General features: G+C 39.8%; 1 long non-coding RNA gene across 1 annotated transcript; it reads right to left on the bottom strand.

The window, feature by feature from the left end:
- Positions 1-727: 727 nt before the first annotated feature.
- LOC128928330 (uncharacterized) lies at positions 728-6,198 on the bottom strand. Its single transcript, XR_008473230.2, has 3 exons — positions 6,073-6,198; positions 3,076-3,207; positions 728-859 (listed from the first exon to the last, which is right to left on the bottom strand). It is a non-coding gene; the product is annotated as an uncharacterized LOC128928330 (long non-coding RNA).
- Positions 6,199-6,615: the final 417 nt, after the last annotated feature.

Raw genomic sequence — 6,615 nt, 5'->3', positions numbered from 1 at the left:
GTACATGATGTACCTGTGTACATATCAATATATCACAATAAATGTAAATGTACACAGTGTGTGCAATATGTACATTTGTATTATATATTAGCTGTGCATTGTGTTTTTATAAGCGATTGTGTTTATATGATATTGTTGTGGTGTTAGGATAAGTGTACGTATTGTACACCTTTTGAACATATCTATTGTGTACACTTTGTATGCATATAATTGTCCATCTTTTATAGATTATGTAAATTTATTGTACATCTGTGTTGTGTACACATATGCCCATCACAGTCAGTTTACATGTGGTACATATTCAGTTACTTGCTTGTAATATACCAATAAGTGTACACATCATGAGTATATTCTGAGATATAATTTTTAGTATATTAGATAAAAATTACTTCCAATATCAACGTGGGTATACACATATGTGTGTCCATTTTGTGATATTATCCATCATAGACTAAGTAGGTATTACTCTTTTTGTGAGAGCAAGTGTACCCTCTGCAATGGTTCCAATATCACAGGCAAAGGAAAACGCTTCTGTGATGTAGTGAATCATGTCCGAAAGACAAAGGATTACCATACTCTGAATATCGAATGCAGTATACACCACTACTGTAGTATCGTTTCTAATATTCAAAAACTTAAAAGATATTACTGCAAGTATCTAAGAGAGCTCACAAGCCCCCGTGATATTGTTCCTAATAACTAGAGGATTATAGAGGACAATACTCACGATGTGACTGGGGTTGTAGGCCGGTTCTGGGTTATTGTTTCTAACATCCAGAGGAGGAGAGGAAAATGTTGCGGCTTATAGGGAAGTACTCTGAATATGGCAGGACGTGTTCAGCATGCTCTGATAGGGTCACTAATGTAAACAAGAAAACAATTATATTGAATTAAACATTGCAAGGGCTGAAACTCCCCTATGCTTTAAATTCTAATGTCAAGGGCTGTGAGGATGGCATTTTTGTCAATATAGCAGAGGTGTAACTATAACTACTGCCTAATATATAGCAAGAGAGAATAACATTATCATTTCTGTATGATATGGTCGCCAGTATCATATTAAACCACATTTTCAAAATAGCTTGGCCCCAGCAGCGGTGGGCATAGCCACCAAGCGAGGGGGTCCCAAAGCAACCAGGGTGTGCCTTGGGCCTGCTACGGGCTCGTTGGTGGGGACTGTGGGCACAGTGCTCTATCCAGGGTTTCCCTGAGCAGCCATTCTGGGCTACTGGGCTTCTACGGGCATGCTGGCGGAGCCTGTAAGGACAGCCACATAGCCAGGGTGTTCCTAAGCAGCCATGGTGCACTTGGGATTTACTTCGGGCCCTCTGGTGTGGGCTCTAGGCACAGTCACCTAGTTAGTGTGTTTCTAAGCTGCAGCGTTGGCCTGGGGTCTGCTACATGCTCTCTGGCAGTGTATCGGACAACGCCCTTAAGCCAGGTAGTCCCTACGTTGCCAGAATAAATTGGCGGCCTGCTACAGGACCTCTGGTGGGGATGTGGGCACAGCTTTCTAGCCAGGGCATCCATAGGTAGCCAGGGTGGGCCTGGGTGCTCTTACAGGCCTTCTGGTGGCGGCTGTGGGCACAGCCTCAAAGCCCGGGTGTCTATAAGCAGCCAGAGGGCGTGTGGGGGATGTTACGATGTGGGCTGTGGTAATAGCATGCCTGTGCATAGGTACAAAGTTTGCATTTATACCTTCATGTGTACATAGTTTAAATAGTGAGCACATATTTTTACACGTGTATTTATGTTAACATGATAAATCTGTGTGTACATAATATGTGTAAAACACATACGTACCTAACGCATACCTAAGGTGTGCAATATGTACTATTTGGTGAGACTACACGACATGTATATATTACTGTGTTTATGTACCTTATTGTGATTATATATATTTTATCACTGATATTTCAAAAAATGTTCTTAGTGCACAAATTATGTACCTAATGCATGGTGTACACGTAGAAATCTGCAGGTACATATTTTACAGAATATGTACATTTTGGTACATGTGCGTTGTGTATACATATGTACAGCAGAGTAAATGTACAGACTGTTCCTATTTAATACATTTATAGTGATATGTCAATAAATGTACACATTATGAGTACATTCTGGGATATTACTTTTAGCACATTAAATAGAAATTACTTCAGTTACCAAAGCTGGTGTACACGCATGTGTGTACATAGTTTATGCATGTGCATGCTGTTCATATTATGGACTCATGTACAGAAGGTACATTTCTACATTATATGTACGTATGTGTATATAGTGTACATATGTCCATTCTGTGCACACATATCTACACCTGCATATATTGCACATTCATCCCTAATTGGTACATGATGTACCTGTGTACATATCGTAATATCACAATAAATGTAAATGTACATAGTGCGTGAAATATGTACATTTGTATTAGGTATTACATGTGCATTGTGGTTTTATAAACTGTTGTGATTATATGATATCGTTGTGGTGTTAGAATAAGTGTACGTATTGTACACATTTTGAACATATCTATTGTGTACACTTTGTATGCATATAATTGTCCATCTTTTATAGATTATGTAAATTTATTGTACATCTGTGTTGTGTACACATATGCCCATCACAGTCAGTTTACATGTGGTACATATTCAGTTACTTGCTTGTAATATACCAATAAGTGTACACATCATGAGTATATTCTGAGATATGATTTTTAGTATATTAGAAAAAAATTACTTCCAATATCAAAGTGGGTATACACATATGTGTGTCCATTTCGTGATATTATCCATCATATCCTAAGTAGGTATTACTCTCCTAGTGAGAGCAAGTGTATTCTCTGCGATGGTTCCAATATCACAGGCAAAGGAAAACGCTTCTGTGATGTAGTGAATCATGTCCGAAAGACAAAGGATTACCATACCCTGAATATCGAATGCAGTATACACCACCACTGTAGTATCGTTTCTAATATTCAAAAACTTAAAAGATATTACACCAAATATCTTAGAGAGCGCACAAGCTCCCCGTGATATTGTTCCTAATAACTAGAGGTATATAGAGGACATTACTCACGATGTGACTAAGGTTGTAGGCCGGTCCTGGGTTATTGTTTCTAACATCCAGAGGAGGAGAGGAAAATGTTGCAGCTTGTAGGGAAGAACTCTGAATATGGCAAGAGGTGTACAGCATGCTCTGATAGGGTAACTAATGTAAACAAGAAAACAATTATGTTGAATTAAACAAAGCAAGGGGTGAAACTCCTCTATGCTTAAAATTCTAATGTCAATGGATGTGAGGATGGGATTTTTGTCAATATAGCAGAGGTGTAACTATAACTACTGCCTAATATATAGAAAAAGAGAATAACATTATCATTTCTGTATGATATGGTCGCCAGTATCATATTAAACCACATTTTCAAAATAGCTTGGCCCCAGCAGCGGTGGGCATAGCCACCAAGCGAGGGGGTCCCAAAGCAACCAGGGTGTGCCTTGGGCCTGCTACAGGCTCCTTGGTGGGGACTGTGGGCACAGTGCTCTATCCAGGGTTTCCCCTAGCAGACATTCTGAGCTACTGGGCTGCTATGGGCATGCTGGCGGAGCCTTTAAGGACAGCCACATAGCCAGGGTGTTCCTAAGCAGCCATGGTGCACCTGGTATTTACTTCGGGCCCTCTAGTGGGGGCTCTAGGCACAGTCACCTAGTTAGTGTGTCCCTAAGCTGCAGGGTTGGCCTGGGGTCTACTACATGCTCTCTGGCAGTGTATCGGAAAACGCCCTTAAGCCAGGGTGTCCCTACGTTGCCAGAGTGGGCTGGCGGGCTGCTACAGGTCCTCTTGTGGGGATGTGGGCAAAGCTTTCTAGCCAGGGCATCCGAAGGTAACCAGGGTGGGCCTGGGTGCTCTTACAGGCCCTCTGGTGGCGGCTGTGGGCACAGCCTCAAAGCCCGGGTGTCTATAAGCACCCAGAGGGCGTGTGGGGGATGTTACGATGTAGGCTGTGGTAATAGCATGCCTGTGCATATGTACAGAGTTTGCATCTATATTTTCATGTGTACATAGTTTAAATAGTGAGCACATATTTATACACGTGTACTTATGTTAACATGATAAATCTGTATGTACATAATATGTGTAAAACACGTACCTAACACATACCTAATGTGTGCAATATGTACTATTTGGTGATACTACACGACATGTATATATTACTGTGATTATATACCTTATTGTGATTATATATATTATATCACTGATATTTCAAGGAATGTTCCTAGTGCACAAAGTATGTACCTAATGCATGGTGTACACATTGTAGACATCTGCAGGTACATATTTGACATAATATGTACATTTTGGTACATGTGGGTTGTGTACACATATGTACAGCAGAGTAAATGTACAGACTGTACCTATTTGATACATTTATTGTGATATGTCAATAAATGTACACATTATGAGTACATTCTGGGATATTACTTTTAGCACATTAAATAGAAATTACTCATCATTTCTGATTGCTGCATAATATTCCATGGTGTATATGTGCCACATTTTTCTAATCCAGTCTATTATCAATGGGCATTTGGGTTGATTCCACGTCTTTGCTATTGTAAACAGTGCTGCAATGAACATTTGTGTACATGTGTTTTTATAGTAGAACGATTTATAGTCTTTTGGATATATACCCAGTAATGGGATTGCTGGGTCAAATGGAATTTCTATTTCTAAGGCCTTGAGGAATCGCCACACTGTCTTCCACAATGGTTGAACTAATTTACACTCCTACCAACAGTGTAAAAGTTTGTAGGGACATGGATGAATCTGGAGAACATCATCCTCAGCAAACTGACACAAGAACAGAAAATGAAACACCGCATATTCTCACTCATAGGTGGGTGATGAAAAATGAGAACACATGGACACAGAAAGGGGAGTACTAAACACTGGGGTCTATTGGGGGGAAACGGGGAGGGCCAGTGGGAGGGGGAGGTGGGGAGGGATAGCTTGGGGAGAAATACCAAATGTGGGTGAAGGGGAGAAGGAAAGCAAAGCACACTGCTATGTGTGTACCTACGCAACTGTCTTGCATGCTCTGCTCATGTACCCCAAAACCTATAATCCAATAAAAAATTTAAAAAAAATAGAAATTACTTCAGTTACCAAAGCTGGTGTACACGCATGTGTGTACATAGTTTATACATGTGCATGCTGTTCATATTATTGACTCGTGTACAGAAGGTACATATCTACATTATATGTACGTATGTGTATATAGTGTACATATGTCCATTCTGTGCACACATATCTACACCTGCATATATTGCACATTCATCCCTAATTGGTACATGATGTACCTGTGTACATATCGTAATATCACAATAAATGTAAATGTACATAGTGCGTGAAATATGTACATTTGTATTAGGTATTACATGTGCATTGTGGTTTTATAAGCTGTTGTGATTATATGATATCGTTGTGGTGTTAGGATAAGTGTACGTATTGTACACATTTTGAACATATCTATTGTGTACACTTTGTATGCATATAATTGTCCATCTTTTATAGATTATGTAAATTTATTGTACATCTGTGTTGTGTACACATATGCCCATCACAGTCAGTTTACATGTGGTACATATTCAGTTACTTGCTTGTAATATGCCAATAAGTGTACACATCATGAGTATATTCTGAGATATGATTTTTAGTATATTAGATAAAAATTACTTCCAATATCAAAGTGGGTATACACATATGTGCCTCCATTTCGTGATATTATCCATCATATTCTAAGTAGGTATTACTCTCCTTGTGAGAGCAAGTGTACCCTCTGCGATGGTTCCAATATCACAGGCAAAGGAAAATGCTTCTGTGATGTAGTGAATCATGTCCGAAAGACAAAGGATTACCATACTCTGAATATCGAATGTAGTATACACCACCACTTTAGTATCGTTTCTAACATTCAAAAACTTAAAAGATATTACTGCAAGTATCTGAGAGACCGCACAAGCCCCCCGTGATATTGTTTCTAATAACTAGAGGATTATAGAGGACATTACTCACGATGTGACTGGGGTTGTAGGCCGGTCCTGGGATATTGTTCTTAACATCAAGAGGAGGAGAGGAAAATGTTGTGGCTTATAGGGAAGTACTCTGAATATGGCAAGAGGTGTACAGCATGCTCTGATAGGGTCACTAATGTAAACAAGAAAACAATTATATTAAATTAAACATGGTAAGGGGTGAAACTCCACTATGCTTTAAATTCTAATGTCATGGGATGTGAGGATGGCATTTTTGTCAATATAGCAGAAGTGTAACTATAACTACTGCATAATATATAGGAAAAGAGAATAACATTATCATTTCTGTATGATATGGTCGCCAGTATTATATTAAACCACATTTTCAAAATAGTTTGGCCCCAGCAGCGGTGGGCATAGCCACCAAGCGAGGGGGTCCCAAAGCAATGACGGTGTGCCTTGGGCCTGCTACGGGCTCGTTGGTGGGGACCGGCGGAACAGTGCTCTATCCAGAGTGTCCCTTAGCAGCCATTCTGTGCCACTGGGCATCTACGAGCACGCTGGCAGAGCCTGTAAAGACAGC

Source organism: Callithrix jacchus, chromosome 4 (genome assembly GCF_049354715.1).
Source record: "Callithrix jacchus isolate 240 chromosome 4, calJac240_pri, whole genome shotgun sequence".
NCBI classification, from domain to species: Eukaryota; Metazoa; Chordata; class Mammalia; order Primates; family Cebidae; genus Callithrix; species Callithrix jacchus.
The sequence above is the reverse complement of the archived record's forward strand: the minus strand, read 5'-3'. Positions and strand labels throughout refer to the sequence as shown.